Below are 23,598 nucleotides of genomic sequence, written 5' to 3'. Positions count from 1 at the left end.
TACCACAGCCTGGGTGAGTCTATTTTGAAGAAGTGGTGCTAGAAGAAGTTTAAGTTTAAAAAATTTGACTCTAAAAAAGAAATTTCAATCGTTGTACTGTTGATATTTGGCTCTGTTGACTAATGAGTTTGCCGACCACTGCCCTAGTCAAACACCTGAGACTAGTGGCTCTCGGCCTTGGCCACACACTGGAATCACCTGAGGAGCTTTAAAAAGTGCCAGTGCCTGGACCCCACCCTCACAGATTCTGATGTTATTGGTCTGGGGTGAGCCCTGGGATTGGAATTTTTCAGAGCGTCCAGGTAATAGGCAGCCAAGCCAGATCACCACTGCCTTAGACAACATTAAACACATCAATTAAAAATATGTATTGCGCCGAAACCGGTTTGGCCCAATGGATAGAGCGTCGGCCTGCAGACTGAAAGGTCCCGGGTTCGATTCCGGTCAAGGGCATGTACCTTGGTTGCGGGCATATCCCCAGTGGGGGGTGTGCAGGAGGCAGCTGATCGATGATTCTCTCTCATCGATGTTTCTAACTCTCTGTCCCTCTCTCTTCCTCTCTCTAAAAAATCAATAAAATATATATATTTTTTAAAAATACGTATTGCAAGTGTTATGTGCCAAGAATCGTTGGGTTCTTGAGTTAAAAAATGTAGGACAGACTCTGCCCTCAATGCCCTCAAACTGAAGGGGAGAAAGACATGTAACAACAGTTACCACACGGCGTGCCGCGTGCTGTGGCCGAGGTGCGGAGAGCAGGGAGGGGAGCCCAGCCAAGGAGCACCTAACACCACCAAGCAAGCGGGCAAGGCGTCCAGGTGAGCTTCTCAAACACAGTGATCAAGTCAGGCCTTAAAGGCTAAGTGAGAGTCCCCCAGGAGGAGACGAGGGGAAAGGCATCTCACAAAGAGGGACTGGCATGTGTGAAGGCCCCGAAGCTGAAGAGCATGGTCCCTTCCTTGGAGCTCCGCACATTGTTCTTTACAGGTGAAATAGGGAGTGGGTGTCAACATAAGAGGGAAATGAGGCTGGAAATGAGGGCTAGAGGGCCCAGGTTGGTTACGTAGTCTTGAATGTAAGGCAGCAGTTGGTGTGGCAGACTGCCCAACCCAGGAAGCGGGGCTGTTGGGGATGGAGGAGCTATTGGTTCTTAGCTCCAGCCAATGTGAGAACAAAGGCTCAATATTGACTCATCTTCCAGATTTTTCAAGAGATGCCGAGAATCTGGTCCTTGTGTGTGAAACTTACAGGTTTTTAAATGCTGAACAGAAACAAATAAACAAGTGTGCAGGCCAGAAACTGCCTATGGGCTGTAGTTATGGGCTATACCTTTTTATAAAGAATTATTGAAGGATTAAATAGTGTCCACTTTAGGTTTAAGTACATTTTCTAACTGAACTGCAGTGTGGCAGATAGCAATCTGACAAATCCCACAGGGCAGAGCTTTCCCCACGGTAATGTTAGTCAAGCTACCGCTGTTCTGAAATTAGCCCCCTACTTTTTCATTTCTCACATTCAAGGCAGGAATTTCTTACTTGTAACCAAAAGAAGAAAAAACAGTTTAACAAATACTAGGTGCAGGTAAAGACCACACTTACTACTAGGCTTCAAGATGATGCAAACTACAGTCAGATCTGCATGACGGATGCCGCTGGAGTACGGAGGTGGCAGTCAAAAATCAAAGATGATCTTGCCAAGTTGGGTAGAGCTCTAGGCCCTGGGCAGAGATTGCCTGTAGGCTGGGAATACAGCCAGCTGCCAAGCAGGGCAGCCTCCCAGGAGGGGGTGGAAAACCCAGATGCCAGGGGAAGGTCACCCAGTCCCCAGAGAGGACTTTGCTTCCTCCATTTGGGCCTCTGTCAATCTCTTCCCTAAGGTCAATTTCCCAAATGTAAGGGAGAAGGCAGATTCCTCTCACATGACGATCAGTTGTCAAATACTGTAAAAACCAAAATTTGCAAGAGCAAATGTGAGCACTCTCTCTAAAATGCTATATTAATTTAGTCACAAGAAAAGGCCCTTGCATGGCAAACAGAGCACTTATAGTCTTAAAATAAATCTATACAAGGTACTTGGCTTATGTGGCAAAGGTGCATTTCACAGACATACCTAGCTGTCTATAAACAAAATTAGAAAATGAGAATGTTTAGCTTGGCTGGGTAGCTCAGTTGGTTAGAGCATCATCTGATGCACCAAGGTCTTGGGTTAAGTCCCTGATCAGGGGAGGTATCAATCAATGACTGCATGAATGGATGGAGCAGCAGAACAATGTTTCTCTCTCTCTCTCTCCCTCTCTCTCTCTCTCTCTCTCTCTCTCTCTCTCCCCCTCTCTCTACAAATTAATAAATAAATAAATGTAGCCCTTACTGGTTTGACTCAGTGGATAGAGCATCTCAGCCTACAGACTCAAGGGTCCCAGATTTGATTCCGGTCAATGGCATGTACATTGGTTGCAGATAATAACATATTTTGAAAAACTAAAACAAAAAAAGAAAGAAAACTGAAACCCTACAGATTTGATTAGGGGAAAAATATATATCCTAAATTTAAAAATGGGTAGTGGTAAGGAACACATCATAGATACATGGCTACAATGGATTCTCAACTTGAATAAATGGACAAAAAGTACTGTTCAAAGACAGTTTATTTAGTGAAGAGCTCTGCTTGATTTTTTCCTTTAGGTTTTAACAGAAAGAGAAAACATATCATTCCACTGTCTGGTAAAATGCCTGTAGTCTCTGAATGTCATTTCCAATTTTAGATATGGAAATGGGATTCTCTCAGGCATTCTGACTTTCCGAGAGGGGTCATTGAACTGAGAGATACTAGAATATCTGAAAGCTTGAAATTATACAGTAACATTTATAATTCAGCACAAACAATGATCCTTTAACAATCTCTATGCTAAGAGTCTGCCAAATATTTTTTAAAGATTAAATATTACACGGACTCAAAAAAAAGATCTCTAAAAATAGAGAAGGGAAAATATCTTTGAATATGAAGGCTCAACGCTTAATTTGAAAATATATTCTCCAACCATCAATTATCATGCATAATTAAATAGCTAAATAAATAAATAATAGCAGAAAAAGCATTAGAAGTGGGATTTTTTTTTTTTTTTTTTAAGAAGACAGTCATCTTCATGAACCCATAAAGCAATCTATGATGTATTAGATTGGGTGGATAACATGAACACTTTTACTAAACTTTTCCACCCTACTATTGAACATTTTTCTTGATACAGAAATTAATATTTGTGTAAACACTTCAATGGTTTCTCTAAATTTGGTACCATTCCTAATTTCTGATGTTCTTATTCAAATGTAATTTTGGTTAAACAAACCATCAGATGTTGGAATAGGAATGGTCATGCCAAGAAGAGCAGCCTAGATAACTGACACCACACAGGGAAAAAGGAAAATGAACTGAGTATACGACTGCCTCTTGTGGGGGGAAAACAAACAAACACATCTCTTTCTACTTCTCCTGGATCAGCTTTTGAGTAGCACCCTAAATTTCCCTTATGCATATTTTACACTGAGTGTTGAGTTATCCCCAGGGCTAGCTTAACTGCTGAAGTCAGACCAGCTGGCCAGCACTGTTTGTTCCATTTCACCTGTTTGGGCTCAGTGAAGAATCTGGGAATCTTGCCGTTAATCCATGAAGGGAATGTGGCCATTCTCTTTCTTAACAGAGTCTATGTTCCAGCTACAAAGAGCCTGTTACGATCACACCAGTGATATGAATAATGAGAATTTTTTTTTTAATTATACTTTTTTAAAACCAAAGCTTTTTTTTTTGGTTCTTTCAAAAATTAACTTTTAGCCCGCTAGCATGGCTCAGTAGTGGAGCCTTGATCCATGAACCAGGAGATCATGGTTTGATTCCGGGTTAGGGCACATGCCCAGGTTGCAGACTTGATCCCCAGAGGGAATGGGAAGGAGGCAACTGATCAATGATTATCTCTCATTATTGTTTCTATCTCTCCCTCTCCCTTCCTCTCTCTGAAATAAATAAAAACACTTAAAAATAACTTTTTAAAAAGTTAATTAGTATTGTCCCAGGTGACCATTACTTTTGCCAGGATAAAAGAGATTTAAACTCAGGCCTCCCTGACTTTCCAAAGTCCATACTACACCACATTGTCTTCTAGGGTGATTTATTAGGCTTATCTAAGATTTACAGTATAAATATGTGCATGTTTGTATCCATATGCCCAGTTTCCCAAATGCATCTGTCCCTCACTTGCTCCTCAGGAATGCTGTGAAGGCTGAATGAGATCAGGGGTCAATAAATTCTAGTGTTCTTCCTAAGACCCAGTTGCCTATCTTTTAAGACCCAGTTGCTATCTTTTAAAAACAAAAGAATTCTGACATAACTGCTCACTTGCATAGGATCCATCACGTGGGCTCTTTGAACCTCAGCTCTGAACGTTGGCCTGTAGGTTTCTAGCCCTTTGCTTAGATGGTACATAACTGCCTAGCCACATGCTGACCACATCCTTTTCCTCTAGTCACATGACCAGGTACCGTCGTAGATCCCAGACAACAGTTGGGGTGGGGGTGAGAGTGGGGATGCAGGGTAGGAGAAAGTAGGGCAAAACCATGAAGGCAGAGTTGTGAGAGAAAAAACTAGAGCTTTCAGAAACATTGCAGAACCAAGAAGACAAAGACTAACCTTTCCAATGTAAGGAATCCGTTTAGAGAGGAGAGTTCATGCCTAGAACAATACATCTAAGTAGGGGGTGCCAGGCAAGACCAAAATAAGACTGCTGTGAAGCTGCAAAGAAAGCAATTCTTAAGCTGCCTATTATGCCAGGGACCAAGGCAATAAACAGAAATAGCTCCAGCCCAGATTAGACAGTGGCCGAAAGTAAAGAGAAACTGGAAGTCGAGCTGGAAATGGCTATATAAGTTCAAACTATGTGTGACACTTAGCCAACCAAGACAGCAATGTGTCTCCATAGAACATCTTAACCTATAGTTAAAAGCCCCCAAATTCCCATATACTAGAGCGAGTTAAATTTTCTCAGGCTTCAACACAATAGGAAAGGAAAAATACTAAAAGAGAAATGCACTGGAGCCAGGGGACACAGTTTGGAAAGGGGGGGAAAATTGCAGAAGTCCCCTGAGTAAAGTCAAGATAGTACAAGTTACCTTGGCACAAATGGGGTCTGTGGGGCTGTACTATGCCAAGTTTCATCACTTCAACACAAGAACCCCTTGGCTCATGGGAACAAACACAGTTTGAATCAATTGCTGATGTACCTAAAACTTAGAAATTGTAGATGGTTCTGCTTTAAAAACCACTCAACTGGTAAATGACTGTGGACTGGCTGTCTTAACCTGGACAGTGTTTTTTATCCTCGGTTGCCAAAAATAAAGTATAACTATTCCCCTAGCCCTGCAAGATATAAAATCCATTTGCTTAACAAACTTTGCTTTGCTCCAAGTATATAATGTCCTTCAAAGTAAAGGTTTTATATTCATATTCAGAAAAGGCTGTTTAAACCTGCTAGATAAAAATCACCAATGCTTAGGATAATCTAGGTAGGTACAATAAACAACCTCATGAATATGTTCGCTTTTTCTCTCTCATCAATACTAAAAGGAATTCAATGAATATTAGTAAACATTTAGTAAATCTCATCACTGCCACATTAGGAAAGACTTATTTATAGGTCTGTGTTTTCTCAAATACTGTAAATTGTGAATGCTGACCTATAGCAAAATATAACACTTTCTAAACAGGCTTTATACATACTAATAAATATAAAATAAAAGCTGTATGGAGTCTTATTTTTAAACACACACAGAACTTGTGCACTAGCTCATAAAAGCATCTATCTTAGGAAAGTTTTTTTGGTTTTTTTTGTGGGGTTTTTTTTTTTGTGTGTGTGTGTGTGTGTGTGTGTGTGTGTATGTGTTTAATTGATTTCAGAAAGCAGCGGGGAGAAAGAGAGAGAGAAACATCAGTGATGAGAATCATTGATCAGCTGCCTGGGCATGTGCCCTTGACTGGAATGGAATCCAGGTACCTTTCAGTCCACAGGCCGATGCTCTATCCACTGAGCCAAATCAGCCAAGGCTCAAAGTTTGTTTTAAAAATTGTTTGGCTCAGCTGGAGTGGCTCAGTTGGTTGAGCATCATCCTGTGCACTGAAAGGCTGCCAGTCCAATTCCTGCTCAGGGCATATACCTAGGTTTCAGATTTGATCCCCACTGGGGACACATATGGAAGGCAACTGATTGATGTAGGTTTTGCTCTCATCTCCCCCCCCCCCTCTCTCTCTCATGTCCTTGGGTGAGGATTAAAGAAGAGACCCCCAGCCCTAGCTGGTTTGGCTCAGTGTATAAATGTCAGCCTGTGGACTGAAGGGTCCCACGTTCAATTCTGGTTAAGGGTACATGCCCTGGTTGCAGGCTCGATCCCCAATAGGGGGCGTGCAGGAGGCAGATGATCAATGATTCTCTCTCATCATAGATGGTTTGTCTCTCTCTTTCCCTTTCCCTTCTTCTTTGAAATCAATAAAAATATATATTTTTTAAAAGGGACCCAGAGAGCTCCCTCACCCCTTCTGCCAGGAGAGGATTCAACAAAAAGTATTCGGCCAGAAGAAAGCCCTTACTCAATTAAGTGGGCACCTTGATTTCAGACTTCCAGCATCCAGAACTATAAAAAATAGAATTAAAACAATTGTTTAAACTGTAAGTCATTGTTCCCTACCTGAAATAACAATACAAAAACACGTGAAAACCATAGAGCCAAAGAATACCAAATATTTCTGTTCTTATAGTACTTCATTAATACAAGGGAGTCTGGATTCAGAATCCAAGGCAAAGTACCAAATAGGACAGAAATAAAACAGCATTTTAGGTGAGAGTTTTAAAGACAAATGGCGAATCACCTGGCCAGCAAGTGTAATTATCATCAGAATTGCTAAAATAAAAATGACCACAGTTGTGGGTGTTTAAATACTGCATGCTAACCTTTCAGAGAAAACACAGAAATTTAAAAAAAAAAAACACAAAACACACACACACACACACACACACACACACACAATTCAGCAGACTTTTCCCCCATGGGTTTTTGGACACAAAACATCTCTCAATGTCATTCTAAGTTACTGAGAAAATCTACCTCAATATATCATGTATTTTCAACTTCTCCATTAAAAAAAGGGAAAAGCATAGTTAGCTGAAGGTCACAAAAAGTTGGTATAAGTAGAACAGGGTCTCTCCCTGTTTTCCCAATCCACCATACAACAGTGACCTACAGACAGGAATGTTAATGATACAATTAAAAGTTCTCTAAAATTAAAACTGCATAAAGAAAATGAGCCTCAGAAGAAATCATATTTTAATACAAAATAGTAAAGGCTAAAAATGGTCTCCTCTACAGTGAATAATATTTTGAGGCAATAACAATGAGATGATTTAAATATGTTAACTATTTTTTAAAACCAGTACAAAGGCTTTTTTCTTAAAACTCAGTGAAAACATAGCAGGAATAAAAAATATTCATTTATTCGTGCATTCAATAAATGTTTACTGAATACCAAATTCAGGCCACGTATTGTCTAGGCACTGAGCATACAGCAAATTCATGAAGAGTCCCTGTCATCAGGAGGCTTATATTCTAGTGAGGAAATATTTTTGTTTCTGTCAACATTGATCAGCTGCCTCCTGTTCAGAAACAAAATTATTTCTATAGATGCTAAGTGGCATGGAGAAAAATAAGCATGGCAAGGGGGATGAAGCGTACCAGAAAATAGAGGGCAAGTCCTATTGTATAAGGAAGGCTTTCTGATGGAAAAGGGAGCTGGCTGGTGGTGCTACTGCCAAGTTACACATCACCATCCAAACTGGGGTCTTACTGTCTCTTTGCTAACCTTAGAGCAGGGTTCCAACAGTGTCCCTCCTGAGAAGTCATGGTCTAAAATAAATCAGAAAAGGGGATTTCTGTATTAAAGGAAGGGAGGAAGGGAGGGAGAGAAGGAGGGAGGGAGAGAGGGAGGGAAGGAGGGAGGGAGGGAGGGAAGAAAGAAGGAAAAAGGAAGGAAGGGAGGGAGGGAGGGAGCGAGGGAGGAAGGCCTTTTCACAAAGATGGTACCAAAAGCAAAGAAAAAGGCCCCCCACCCCCTTCCAAAGCCAAACCCAAAGCAAAGGCTTGTAAGGCAAAGAAAGCACTGCTGAAAGGCGTCCACAGCCACACAAATAAAAGATGATCTATATGCCTCACCAACCTTCCCACAATGACCAGAGACTGCAGCTCTGAAGGCAGCCTCAATATCCTCAGAGAAGCGACCCCAAAAGAAACAAGCTTGCCCATGACGCCATCATCAAGTTCCCCCTGACCCCCAAGCCAGCCATGAAGGAGAGAGAAGACAACAGTACACTTGTGTTCACTGTGGATGTCAAGGCCCAACAAGCACCAGATCAAACAGGCTGCAAAGAAGCTCCATGACATTGATGTGGCCAAGATCACACCCTGCTCAGCCTGATATAGAGAAGAAGGCATATGTTCGACTGGTTCCTGACTATGCTTTGGATGTTGCCAACAAAATGGGATAATCTAAACCAGTGGTTCTCAACCTTTCTAATGCCATGACCCTTTACTACAGTTCCTCATGCTGTGGTGACCCCTAACCATAGAATTATTTTCGTTGCTACTTCATAACTGTAATTTTGCTACTGTTATGAATCGTAATGTAAATATCTGTATTTTCCGATGGTCTTAGGCAACCCTGCTAGCGGTTCCCAACCTGATTCTAAACTGAGTCCAGCGGGCTAATTCTAAATTTAAAAAGGGAGAGGAGAGGAGAGGAGAGGAAAGGGAGGGGGAGGGAAGGGGAGGGGAGGGGAGGGGAGGGGGGAGGAGAGGGTGGGGAGGGGAGGGGAGGGGAGGGGAGAGGGGAGGAGAGGAGAAAGGGGAGGAGAGGGGAGGGGAGGGGAGGGCAGGGAAAGGGAGGGGAGGGTTAGGGGAGGAGAGGAGAGAAAAGTAGGGGAGGAGAGGAGGGGAGGGGAGGGGAGGAGGGGAGGGGAGGGGAGGGGAGGAAGGGAGGGGAGGGGAGGAAGGGAGGGGAGGGTAGGGGAGGGGGGAGAAGAGGGTGGGGAGGGGGGAGAAGAGGGTGGGGAGGGGGGAGAAGAGGAGAAAGGGAAAGGAAAGGGGAAAGGGGAAGGAAAGGGGAAAGGAAAACAGAAAAGGGAAAAGGGAAAGGAAAAGGAAAAAGAAAAAGAAAAAGAAAAGTTGGGCCCGGCCAGAGTGACTTGGTTGGTTGAGCCAGTTCGATTCCCAGTCAGGACACATGCCTGGGTTTCAGATTTGATCCCCTGTTGAAGAGCGTACAGAAGGCAGCTGATTGATGTTCCTATCTCCCTCTCCCTCCTTCTCTCTAAGCATAACCTCAGGTAAGGATTTAAAAAACAATTTTTTAAGTTGGAAAAATTACTGGGGGAAAATACTTATTGATGGATTTTGAAGGAGAAAAGATGTGGCACTTTCCAATTGCCCAGTCCATAGTGTTGTTCCCTGAAAGGTGGGTGAGGGTCACCAGCTAAAGCAGACTCAGCAGCTTTTCTTCTTCAAGTAGAGATGGAACCAGTCAAGACAACCAGCTAGGCTAACCTCCTAGCTCAGCCACGGCCTCGAATCAGAGGTCTCACAGTCCCTCCCTGAGTTTCTTCCTCCAATAAAGTAAAGACAGCGCTCTTGCTCTCAGAGGGTTTTGCTTGGATTGCTCAGCCCATGAAGAACCACAAGGTTTACAATGAAGACAAGAGGGACTAAGTGTTTTTAGAAGTTAGAGATGATGCCTGCTGCTTGGAGCACTTGAAGGAATAATTTAAAAGGTACAAATAAAACTACAAGGTGAACAACATCCCTCTCCCAGTCCAAATGGTTTTCAGAATACATTGTGACTTAAAATTTCATTATTTCCACTTGGCTGGAGGCTGTAATTTTATCAGGAGGAGAGCTATTTACATAAGGACACCAGTTACAGTATGGTCCTCAAGTCCTCAAATCCTTCAGCAACTGAGAATGCACGTTTACCCATTCACCATCAACTATTTAATATGGTGGTTATTTTTCCTCTAAGTAGTTCCACAAGTATGAAATTTGACATCCCAAACCACAAAACCTGAACGTATATGATACTTTAAACAATGCTCCCATAAGCCAGAAGTTGAATCTGCCCAGATAAAAACAATAACAAAATCTCCAAAATTCAATTTCTGAAAGTCAATCCAAGGAAGAATTAAACTTCATGGAAGTTAACATGCACACCACTTTACCAAGCTGACATTAAATAATGTGCACACCACTGTATACGTGGAAAGAAGCGGCGCTCACCATATCTCCTACCACAAAGCAAATCAGAGGTCTAAGGTGGTAGTCAGAGGAGACTGAAGGCAACACGAGACAACCATATAAACACAGCACTTGAATTATTGCAGCCCCTCTCCCCTTCAGTGGACTCTATTGGCCTCTAACTTGATGGCTCCTCCAAATTTGCTTGTATAAAGAATGGTTAGGCATGTGCCATGGGGTAAGGGAGCCCAGGGGAAGATCAATGGGGGAAAAAAAGGAGACATATGTACTACTATTGGTAATACTTTAAACAATAAAAATAAAAATAAAAACCTACACAATATGCCACTGTGTAGATCTATCATAATTTACTTAACAAAAATAAAAACAAAAAAAGAATGGTCATGCCCTAGCCGGTTGCTCAGTGGTAAGAATGTTGGCCCTGGGATTATAAGGGTCTCAGGTTCAATTCTGGCCAAGGGTACACGCTTCAGTTGCAGGCTCAACCCCCAGTCCAGATGTGTGTGGGAGGCAACCAAGGGATATGTCTCTCTCACATAGATGTTTCTCTCTGTGTCTTTCCCTTCCTTCACTCACTCTCTCTCAAAAAAAAAAAAAAAAAAAAAAAATCCTCAGGTGAAGATTAACAATACAAAGAATGGTCCCATCCAGCTTTAAGATTCCATTTTTCTAACATTTGAAAAGGTTAACAGATTCTTAATGACTTTATAAATTTCAATTTTTTTCTGTTCCTACCAAAAATACCTTTATCTTACTCCATGCTGGAGGTGTGATGAAGAATAACTCCCTGCTCTTTAAGCATGTGCTGCACATGGTAACTTTTTCCCAAAGAGTACAGTATGAAAGAAAGAGGGTGGAGAAAGCTGATAAACAGGATCTCAGACAGATGGTTAAGGACAACATCAACAGTCATAGGTCATGAGAGTTATGTATCCTTGATTTGATGGGATAAGAATGGCACCTCTGTGGCATTCTTCATAACCCCAATTTAATCATGAGAAAAACATCTGACAAACTCAAATTGGGATACATTCCACAGTGAGCTTTCCTGGCATATATCAATGTGTCCTGAGGTCAACAGAGCTTCCCAATGGGACCCTACAGACCTCACTCTATGAGTTTCTTCATTTGCTAGTCCTAATTTGTATCCTTTATGTAAAACTGTAAGCATAAGTATAGCGCTTTGCTAGGTTCTGAGTCATTCCAGCAAATCATTGAACCTAACGGGATGCTGGAAACCCCTGAATTTGTACCTAGTTGGTCAGAAACACAGGTGGTCTAAGAACCCCAACGCTGGGATGGCAGGTATCTGAAAGGAGAAGAGCCTTGTAGAGCACTGAGACCTCTCGCCCTGTGAGGTCTACACTAACTCCTGGTAATCAGTAGTATCAGAATTGCCTTGCAAGTAGAGACTTTAGTGAATAACGTGTCACTACTGGTTCCTCAGTTCCCACAAAAGTTCCATACTAATGTAAGATGCTAATAATGGGGAAAACTGGGTGTGGAGTATATAGGAACTCTGTACTCTTTTTGCCACTTTTCTGCAAACCTAAAACTATTCTAAAAAGTTTATTTTTTAAAATAGACATCTGTGCCCTGGTTTGGCTCAGTGAATAAAGCATCAGCCTGAGGACTAAAGGGTTCCAGGTTCGATTCTGGTCAAGGGCACATGCCCGGGCTCTGGGTCCATCCTCAGTAGGGGGTGTGCAGGAGGCAGCCAATCGATGATTCTCATTGCTGACGTTTCTATCTCTTTCTCTCCCTCTCCCTTCATCTCTGAAATAAAAAAAAATAACATTAAAAAATAATAAATAAATAATAGGCTTTTGTCTTAATCCTAAACTACCATCAAATATGTGTAATATTAAGTACAAATTAGTAGCTAAGTGGTCATAACTTTTCACAATATCCCAAGAAGAATTATCATAAACTAAATGGCACTAAGAAAAAAATAATTGAAAGTTAACTCTATGAGCATATTATTTTAATCACCTCTCATTAGCTCACAGAAAAATTAGTTATGTGTATTAGGCCTTACTTTTATTTTTAATACACCAACTTCACTATATTAACATAAGACTCTCATTCTCATTCTCCCCAAAGGGTATTACGTATGTTATCCAGAGAGTTGACTTTATCATAGTCATTCAGCCATGAAAATTAACACACAACCATAGATCATAGGCCTATAAGAAACTCCAAATTCCCCTCCCACCAAACTCCAGATGCTAGCCTGTGAGGTCCCTCAAGATCTAGCCCTTATCTGAAAAGCTCCATTCTCCTCTCCCTGAAGTATAACAAGTTTTGACTGCCACCATTGCCTGGCTGGTGCCTCTGCCTGGAATGTTATTCCTCCAAATCTTAACACAGCTGGCTCCTTCTTGTTGTTCAGGTCTCAGTAAAATGTCACTTTATCCAAGAGGCCTTTCCCGTCTAGCCAATTTAAAGAAGCACTTCCAATACCCTATTTCTATTTCTCCTTGTTTAAATTTTTTATCATATTGCCACATTATCTAGTTTGCTTTATTTTTTTTGTCTTTCTACCTATGCACTAGCATGCAAATTTCATAAGAACTGGGGACCTTGCCTGCCTTGATCATTGCTCTAATGCCAGCCCCTGGAATAGTGACTGACACAAAGTACACAAAGTACTCCATGAATGGATTTTGAATGCATTAATACATGAAACCAGAGCTTTGAAAAAAAAATTATTCAAGAAGACTAAATGATAAGCTAGGAAGAGAAGGGCGAATGAATTTATTAAGAAATGTATTAAATGCTAATTATGCTCCAGGTTCTTCAGATTCAGTATTTCATTAAATCTTTACAAAACTCTGCAAAGTACACATTATTATTCCTATTTACTATTCGCAGATGAAGGCTGGGCGAAGTCTAATAAGTAGTTCAACGGCAGAAGTGACAGGACTTCACCTCAGATTGACTCTAGGCCTGTGCTCTTTCCACTCCTTTAGTGTATAGACCTACATCTTTATATTATCACTCTCTTTAAAAAATGGTCTTGTGGCAACTGGGAGTCTAGTAGATACTGACTACAGTGACTGTCATTATGGCCTTAGCCTGATAACACTAGTGAGTGTGACCAGAAAACAGAGCAGCACTAATCGAGCTGGACACGCAGATAAAAATACTGTGAAATAGTGAGAGGTTTACAAATCAAAGACCCTCTGAAGCTCTCTCTGCTGGCCAAACAAGAGTTCAAATTCTGATTGATCAAAGGCAAAAATAATAAATTCACAAAAATACTAAAAGAAAACAATAACCCTATCACCTCTAAATGTGAGAGCTTCCTAAGTGAAACACAAAATCCCAAAATTATAAAAGAGCTAAATTTGATCGCATAAGAATTTTTTAATCTTCAAAGAAAAAATGCCATAAGTCATAACACAAACAACAAACTTCAAAATATATTGGCAGCACATATGACAAAGGCAAATTTTTTTATTGAGAGAAAGAGGAACTCTTACATTTTGATCAGAAAAAGACAAATAATGCAATGGAGAAATAAACCAGAAGTTCACAAAATATAAATACTAACAAATGGCTTTTAATTCATAAGAAATTTTCAACTTTAGCTATAGTTAAAGAAATGGAAATTAAATGAGATACCATTTTCACCTATCAAACAGGTAAAGGTCAAAAAGTTTAAAAATACATGCAATGTTTAGGTAAGAATGTGAGAATTTAGGAACTCTCACCTAGTCCTAATGAAAATATAAATTGGTCAAATCCCATGAAGGTCCTTCTGAAAATATCTATCAAAATCAAACTATATTCTCTTTTACTCAGCAATTCCACTTCTAGGAATTTATCCTTAAAAATATACACATGGAAAAGACATATTAAACACACACACATACACACACACACACACACACACACACACAGTGTATCACTATTAGAATAAAAACAGGGGTAAAACTTAAATGTCCATCAGCAAGGAATCCTATCTAATAAAAGTGTAATATGCAAATTAGCTGTCCCTCCATCACAAATATGGTAGCGCCCATAGCCACAAGATGGCGGTGCCCAGTCCTCTCAGCCCCACCAGAGTCCCTCAGTCCTGGGAAGGGTGCCGCTGAGAGCAGGCAGCATGAGCGACCAGGCAGAATGCTTGCTTCATGGCTGCAGCAATGAGGTAAGCATTCCATCCTGGCCCTGGAGGACCTCTGGGCAGCGGGCAAGGAGCGGCTGGGGTAGGGGGGTGCGGCAGGGGGGTTAGGGAAGAACATGTGCGTTATCAACTGGCGACAAGGCAAGTGTTCCACACCTTGCTGCAGATGGGCCTCTGGGCCACAGGGAACCTCTGGGCAGCAGGCACAGTGGCCAGGCCCCACAGAGAGCTGCTGGTGCACAGATTTGTGCACAGGGCTACTAGTAGTTAAATAATGAACGGTTCACACATACAGTGGAATACTGAGCAGCCAGTAAACAAGAATGCGATAGATCTGAAAAAGTACAAAGGAGCAGAAGAGTTGACATAGTATACTCCTATTTGTATAAAAGGGGGCCTAGAGTAGCATAGATATAGTTGTACAAGCTTAAAATATCACTCAAAAGATACAACAGGAAACTGGCAATGATAGTTGCTTCTGGAAAGGGAGTTTAGAGCTCTGGAGTAAAAGGGAATTTATTTTTATTGAACTATTTTTACACTGTTTGAATTTTTTAGTTTGGGCATTTTTAACTTATAAAAAGAATAATATAAAAGAAGGATAATATATCTTTCCTTTTACTTTCAGACTTACGGTACTACAAATCACCAATGTTTCTTTTAAGAATACAATTCTTTTTTTTTTTTTTTAACTATGGAACACTTCACGAATTTGCGTGTCATCCTTGCGCAGAGGCCATGCTAATCTTCTCTGTATCGTTCCAATTTTAGTATATGTGCTGCCGAAGCGAGCACTCTTTTTCTCTTTAAGTAGATAAAATAATCATTTACTATTTCTTATACAAAGCTAAAAATTATATAGAACATTCAAAATATTCCAGGAAGTAAACTTTTAAAATTCTTTCCTTAAAAAAAAAAAAAAAAAAAAAAGTGTATAAATAGACCCCAAAGCATAATTCTGATGATTTAACTCCTGGTTTTAAATACTTAGCACACTGTCTAATAGAGAGTGAGCAAACACTTTAGAAATGCTTGTTGGATGAGATAAAGAAAAAATAAGCTGGATGAAACAAAACGTATTACCCAACCCTACTCTTCAAATAGAAACAACTTGCTGGTTTTGTCAAAGGCTTAGAAATTTTCCCAGTCACCCTCAAAACAACCACAGAGCCAGAGAGACTGGTCAGAGTGGTTTCTTGCAAAAGTCCTCTTCCCCAAACAATCGTCACTTTTGTCTTTCCACTCCTCGTTCTTGATCAGCACACCTTTTCTTCAACCTCCCAATTTTCCCTTAGGGAACGTTTATCTGGACAAATAAAAGAAGTATTCTCCATTCAGCTAACCTAACTCACCACTGATTTACCCAAAATTCAGTGTTTATCCAAAATTCAGTGCTCCCGACAGAGTAGGAACATAATAAGGATTGGCTGAGATAAATCAATGTTTGGCAGGGTGATTACACAAGATAATGAATTTGCCTTTGGATGAAAGAGCATGCAGGGGGGGGCGGGGCGAAACAAAAGCAATTTTTAAAATTACTATTTAATTTGTGTGGATGTTGAACACACAAGGTAAGCTTCAGAGCCAACAAGTTCTTCTCTGTATTACTCAGGAAACAGAGTATGCGTAACCTGACCTCATTTTACACTTTTTTTCCATTTTCTCTTTCAACAGTAAGTGCTATCTAATATCCATTAAAGCTCCAGAATTTCTGCAAAATACTCTTATTCCTGATTAACTATTCATGTAGTAAAAAAAAATAAATAAAAAATGATTTGCTTGGCTTTCTACAACTTTCTCCAGTCCATTATCATTATCATCATAGTCTAATAACCACACAACTTCAATAAATGAATGAAACAGTATGGTAGATAAGAATAGTATTAAAAATACAGTGAAGCTATAGAAATATATATTAAGCATTCTAAAATTAATTTGCTACAAGTTACCCTAGAATAAAAACATCATTGCACAAAGATGCTAAATTCATTATTAGATAGTTGCTCAGGCAATAACTGATTCTAACTTGTTTATTTTAAGTCATAGTTCACTTACAGTCTTCCTAGATACATCTGACCTTAAAAAAAAATGAGGATTCTGTTCCAAATCCCTTTTTTGGTACTTCAAAAACCTTACTGCTAGAGTCATCTCTTTTATCTGCAAGATCTTTCTTTGGTCCAACACCTGTTTCCCAGGAACACAATTTTGAAGTCAAGCATCTCTATGTAATTACAAAAAGCCTCTGGAAAACTCTAGGAGACAACATAGAACTCTGATTCAGCAGTGAAAAGAGAGAAATATTCAGTCCCAGAGAAGGGAGGAAGTTTATTCTAGTGAATCCAGTCAACCACAGAACGTTGGTGCCTCCAGTGTTTAATTTCTATACATAGTACATGAGATAAATGCATACTCTTCCTGAAAATTACTAAAAGATTAAATATGTGGAATCTAATGAGCTTATGAATAAAATAGGACCGGAGGCATGGAAACATGGAACAGACTGACAAATCTCAGAGGGAAAGGAGGGGAAGGAGATTAGCAAAAGAACTCATATGCACAATAGAGACTCGGTGCACAGATGTACATTGAAAGAAAACTAAATAGATGGTGGCTGGTGGGGCAGGACTGGGCGAGATGGGCAGGACACGACCTGGAGCCAAGCTCCTGTGGTCCCTCCCAGGCCAGCTGCACCTGGGGCAGCACCGGGATTCAAAGGGTATCTGTGGAATGAGTGGGGTCCCTCTGACAGATGGGGTACCTCAGCCTGGCCTGCAGGGATCGGGCTCCCTCCTCTCCGGTTTCGGGATGCATCACTGAGAACCGCCACTGCCAAGTCATTGCAACTCAGCAGCTCCTGCACTGAGCATCTGCCCCCTGGTGGTCAGTGCGCATCGTACCTACTGACCTGTCAGATGGTGGCTTAGCCTTTTATATAGAGAGAATTTGCCCAAGAACACAGATAATAGGGTTGTGAAGGCCTGGGTCGGGGTGGGAACCAGATGGAGGTGGGAGGGTCAAGAGGGGGAGAAAAGGAGGGACCTTTGTAATACCTCAACAATAAAGATTTTTAAGAAATGCAAATGAGAATTGAAAGTCATTTGGCTCTGAAGCCTTGGGAAAGAAGCTGCTCTACAGGAGGAGGCCCCCTTAAGAGAGTACTGGATGTGTGTGGACTTCTTGGATGATAAACAGACCACCTCTGAAAGTATGTACATTTCTACAGTGGCTCAGAAATTCCACTGGACCATGAACAGGCCAAAGTAATTTTTAAGATTACTAGGGGGTTTTTTGTTTTGTTTTGTTTTGTTTTTTAACAATCACTACTTTGAAAGGAAAAGAATTTTAAACCTTACAGAAATGTTAAACAATGTTAAATTATGGAGTGATGCAATTCAATAAGTGAATACTTCCATAATATCTTTAAAAATTATATACAAATTAAGCAGATTATATGATTAGACAAAAGTATTTAACATATAAACTCTATGAAGTGAGAGGTGGAGTGACAACTCTTTTTTTATTTAACAACTTTTCTAAACCTTCATGACCCTTCTACATATTTAATTTTTTTTCAATGATCATACATTATTTTTTAAATAATAAAAGTACAGATTCAAAAAAAATGTTTAATCTACAGTTTTTTAAGTAGGTTAATCCCATTCATTTAGAAACAATCCCAGTCCTTCAGAAATCAACTAAGTGTAATTACAAATACATTTTATGCATTTTTTTTCAAAACCTAACTTTTCCACAATCAAGACCTGATTTTTCAATCAACTGAACTTTTAAAACACAGGCCAACTTTGGCAGGTAATCAGAATGCCTAGCCACACTCAGTTTTGTGGGAACTATACTGTTACTCATATTGCACTGAACATTTTTCTAATTTAAAATCTTTATTGTTTAAAAAATTACATAAGTCTCCTTTTTCCCCCATTGACCTCTCCCCAGCTGCAACCATCCCCAGCACATGCCCTCACCCCCCCCACTCCCGACTGTGTCCACTGGTTATGTTCATAGGCATGTATACAAGTCCTTTGGTTGATCTCTTACTCCCTCATCCCCTGCCTTTCCTCATAGGTTGGACAGTCTATTTGATGCTTCTATGACTGGTTCTATTTTTGTTCATCAGTTTATGTTGTTCATTATATTCCACAAATGAGTGAGATCATGTCTGACTGGCTTATTTCACTTAGCACAATGTTCTCCAGGTCCATTCATGTTATTTGCAAATGGTAAGAATTCTTTTTTTTTTATAGCAGCATAAAATTCCATTGTGTAGATACTGTATACCACAGTTTGCTAATCCACTCATCTGTGATGGGCACTTAGGCTATTTCTAAATCTTAGCTATTGTAAATTATGCTGCTATGAACATAGGAGCGCATATATCCTTTCTGGTTTCTTGGGATTTATTCCTAGAAGTGGAATTACTGGGTCAAATGGAAGTTCCATTTTTAATTTTTTTGTGAAACACCATACTGTTTTCCACAGTGGCTGCACCAGTCTGCATTCCCACCAGCTGCACTGAAATTTCCTTTATAAGTGATTGTGACTAATGTCCTATAACAGTTTCAGTCAACATGGTGTTGGTGGTAGTGCTGAAAATTTCACTCCCAAATCGACTTCAGAACAGACAGAAGATGAGGTAAAACTCTATGTGAAAGTGCATACACCTGTCATGACTCTGTCTAGAAGAAACAATTCTATGGAATAAAGATAATAGTGACAACATTGATTTGGCAAAACTAAATAAATCAAATCAAGAATGACTGCTACTGGGCAGGAGGTTTCTCCTTGGGGTGAAGAAAAAGCCCTTGAGTTAGATAGTGGATGATGTTTTTACAGCTTTGTTCTAAAAACCACTCAACTGTACACTTTAAGCAAGTAAATTTTATGTTATGTGAATTCTACCTCAATTTTTTTTAAAAAAAGGGAATAAATCTCAAGAAATAAAACAGCGGCCAAAAATAAGTAATGGCATTCTGAAATGCATGCACAATATTTTAGCAGAGCCATTAGCGAGGCCCAGGAAGTTCAACAAGACACACAAGGCAAGGCTAATTTCCTGGTGGTTTCAGAGTTACGTGTTCTGTACTCTGATTTCAAAAAGAAGATATAAAAAGCCTCAAACTCAACTTCCACTTTTCTATTCTTCTCCAGGGAAGTTGCTTTCTAAAAAAAAAAAATTCCATTGGTTTTCTAAATATGTCCAGACAAAAGCAGGATAAACACTCTGCAGTCCATTACGTCCAGAAATTGCCAGCCCTTTGGCCTCCTCACCTCACTGGATGGTGGGAGACAAGGGCCTGCAAGTGCCCCCAGCACTGTGTGGCCTGCCTCCACCAGAGGATTTCTTTCATGTGCTTGAACTCTTTTGAATGTGGAATGCTTTTAGACAGGACATCTAAGGGTGCAGTGCCGCCACGCCATTTTCCTTTTCTCTTAATACAAACTGGACAGCTTTTTGGTTTCAATGGACTTCTATCTATGAACCAATAAAAGCAAGAAACACACCACCTATTTGTCGAGAAAGATCTATAAGATCACTCAGCCTGTCGATGTCCAAATGTAAAAGCCTGCAGGACTGAAATCCCTTTCCAGATGTGCTTTGTAAAGCAAAAGAAAATAAGAACATATAATAAGGCCATCACTAAGGCTATTAACTGTCAGCCATAGCTATTAAAAGTATACATAATGCCATGAATAGGTTCAAATGTCACAAAATGTTTTTAATGTCAGAAAAAAACATTTCTCTTTCTAAAAATGAAAGGATAATAGCCAGAAGGGAACATGAATGGAGCTTCTGAGCTACTGGTGACACTGTTGTTTGAGTGAGGTGTTGACTGCCAGATTGTGTTCAGTTTGCAAAAATTCATCAAGCTATAGCATTATGACATGCACTTTTGAATGTGTGTATGTCCATAAAAAACATAATAAATAAAAGGGAAATTGAGTTGTTAAAATATTATTGAAGACTTTATTAGTCCCTTAACTAATATTGAGTGATTCCATTTACATGGTATCTAAAGTAGTCATTCATAGAGACAGAATGACTCCTGGTTACCAGAAGATAGGGATAAGTGGAAATGGAAATTGTTGTTTCACAGTTTTCCAAGATTAAAACATTCTGGAGATGATGCATAACAATGTGCATACAGGCGTTCACCCACCTTATCTATGGGAGATACATCCCAAGACCTTCAGCAGATACCTAAAACTGGGGATAGTACTGAACCAACCAATATACGCAATGTTTTTTCCTATGCATACATTCCTATGATAACGTTTAATTTATAAATCAGGCACAGTAACAGATTAACAGCAACAATAATGAAATAAAACAATTATAACAATATACTGTAATAAAACCTATGTAAATATTAGTGTCTCTTAAAATATATTATTGCTTATACTTTTCACTTAAAGGAAGCATTTTATGGCTTCTCTTTGGCATATCTGAATTGCCAGCATCACTACTCTCGCGCTTTGGGGCCATTACTAAGTAATGAACACAAGTGCTGTCATCCTGTGATAGTCGATCTGATAACCAAGAGGGTTAATCAGTGACTGATGGGGGCAGAGTGTACACAGCCTGGACCTGCTGGACAAAGGGATGATTTACATCCTGGAGGGTCAGAGCTGGATGGCGAGAGATCTCATCACACTGCTCAGAAAAGCACACAGTTTAAAACTCATGAATCAATTCTAGAATTTTCTGTTTACTATTTGACCATAGTTGACGGTGGGTGATAGAAACCGCAGAAATCAAAACCATGGATAAGAAGGGACTACTGTGTACTTAACACTACCGCACTCATACTTAAAAAATGATTAAGCTGGTAAATTTTGTTAAATGATTTTTACCACAATTAAAAAAAATTAGGAAAATATTTTAGAAAGTATTTAAACGCTCATTCTAGAAGAAATGGAAGATTCTTCATAGTGCTAATCTTCCCTAATTCCACAATAAGACTAATCTGACAAACATTTATGGGGAACCCACTCTGCACAAGGCACTGAGGTGGTACAGTACCTTATGCAGAGCATCTGAAGGTAGACATACAATAACTAAACCGGAAAAACAGATATAATGTTGACCTAACCCTTTATAGCCATAACTCCAATTTCAGGAAGGTAAAAATGTTTTGCAACTCAAGTTCAATATGGCCAAGGGGAAACTTAATCTAATGCTTGAGGAAATATCATGTTTTTATCCTGGGACACCTCACTTTTCTCTGAAATGGTGATTAGTAATAACTGCAGGGTTTAAAAAAACAACTCACAAGCAAGTTCTGTTTCCCACAGTTGGAAGAGCTGAGAAGAAGGTAGCTAATGGTGTTATGAATTGAGCTGCTTTGGTTTTCAACATGATTCATTAAGTTCCCCAAAGTAGAAAATGTCCATTTTGTACCTGAAAACTTATAAATCTCTCGTATTGGACATTTTCTAAAATGCCATTCCTTGCCCTAGCTGGTTTGGGCAAGGAATGGCATTTTAGAAAATGCCATTTTCAGTGGATAGAGTGTCAGCCTGAGGATTGAAGGGTTCTGGGTTCAATTTCAGTTAAGAGCACATGCCTGGGTTATGGGCTCAACCCCCAGTAGGGGGCATGCAGGAGGCAGCCAATCAATGATTCTCTTTCATCATTGATGTTTCTATCTTTCTGTTCCTCTCCCTTCCTTTCTAAAATCAATAAAAATATATTTTTAAAAATACATAAAATAAAATGCCATTCCTTTAACTCAATAATTAGGGTAGAGGAAACAAATATATTCTATGACATTGGGAAAATAAGATGGAGTCGATGATTTCTATTCCTTTCAAGGTATTTTCACAGTATCAATACGTTGTTTTCTACTCCATTATGCAACTTATCTGATGTTTTCCTTCTTTGAGTACAAACCAAGAATGTCTGAGTGCCAAATCTTAAGTCTACAAATCACTGTTTCCACCCCCAGGCAGATGAAATTATTCATTTACATTTCCCCACTCTTTCATACTCAGTAAATACTATGTATAATTTTACTTTGCATGATGCTTTTGGACGGCAAGATCTAGACTGACTTTTCTTCTATTGAGCCCTAGGACATGTTCTTTTGTACTTCACATTCAAAAATTGAGACAAGTCTAAAGTCGAATAATCCATAACAATCCTGAGGAAATAACTGAACCACCTTTTGAAGGGCAGGTGGAGTTAAATCTGAGAATATTGCCCAGCTTCTTCTGAGGAGCCAGCCTCAATTCGCAAAATTCCTGCCTTACAGCCAGAAATAGTTACCTGTCAAACTGATGAAAACCACTTGCCTAGGTTTTAATTCTGTTGTTAACTCTATTCCCTTCTCTGAGAGATTTCTCATTTCTCTTCCCCACAGATATCTTTTATCCTTATTTCAAGGTTCCTCTCAATATCCAACTTTTCCAGGAATTCTTATTGGTTATGTCAGCTTTAAGTAACAGTTCTCTCCTTAGAGTCTGTGACAAGGCAATCAAATCTATATATTTAATTTGCATTTTCCTTGTTCATTATTTAAAGGGCTCTGTGTGGATGATACAAAGCACAAGACATGAGAGTTGATGAAAACAAACAATGAAATGTAAATACAATGAATAATGTAAATAAATTACTCCATCTCAATTTGATTTTATTCACGTGTACTTGAAACATGTATTACAGATGATCATCTAACATGTCAGAAGCAGAGTGCTACCAGTACCTCAGAAACAACCCCCATATGAATGTCTTGCCAGACCAGGCCTGCAAAAGGCAGTGTGTGTGGTGCAGAGCAGAAGAGGACTTTGAAGTCAAGCAGACATGGAAAGTATTTTCATGCTAGCTCTGCCACTTAGCAGTTGTGTAACCCTGGGCACACAGAAGTCTGAGCTTCAGTTTCCCCGACTATAAAATGGGGATAAACAACAGCTGCCTCAAAGGACCCGGAGGATTCAGTGAGCGCAACGATGAATGCGCCTCACATGCCGCAGGCACTTGACAGTCAGGATGAGCAGCGTTCTCTGGTACCCAACAATTAAAAGTGATAACAAATGCAGTCATGCAACTTATCATTTTCTTTCCATTTGTTAGGCATCACTGTTTCTAGAATTATGGTGAGGCATTATTTTTTTTAATAT

The 23,598-nt window shown here is 39.8% G+C and overlaps 1 protein-coding gene and 1 non-coding gene across 2 annotated transcripts in view; both read right to left on the bottom strand.

The window, feature by feature from the left end:
- Positions 1-23,598, bottom strand: part of PPM1L (protein phosphatase, Mg2+/Mn2+ dependent 1L) — a 237,203-nt gene that overhangs the window by 193,213 nt on the left and 20,392 nt on the right. The window lies entirely within an intron of this gene.
- LOC118724982 lies at positions 15,155-15,261 on the bottom strand. Its single transcript, XR_004989750.1, has one exon. It is a non-coding gene; the product is annotated as a U6 spliceosomal RNA (small nuclear RNA).

Source organism: Pipistrellus kuhlii, unplaced genomic scaffold, assembly GCF_014108245.1.
Source record: "Pipistrellus kuhlii isolate mPipKuh1 unplaced genomic scaffold, mPipKuh1.p scaffold_m20_p_2, whole genome shotgun sequence".
Lineage (NCBI taxonomy): Eukaryota > Metazoa > Chordata > Mammalia > Chiroptera > Vespertilionidae > Pipistrellus > Pipistrellus kuhlii.
The sequence above is the reverse complement of the archived record's forward strand: the minus strand, read 5'-3'. Positions and strand labels throughout refer to the sequence as shown.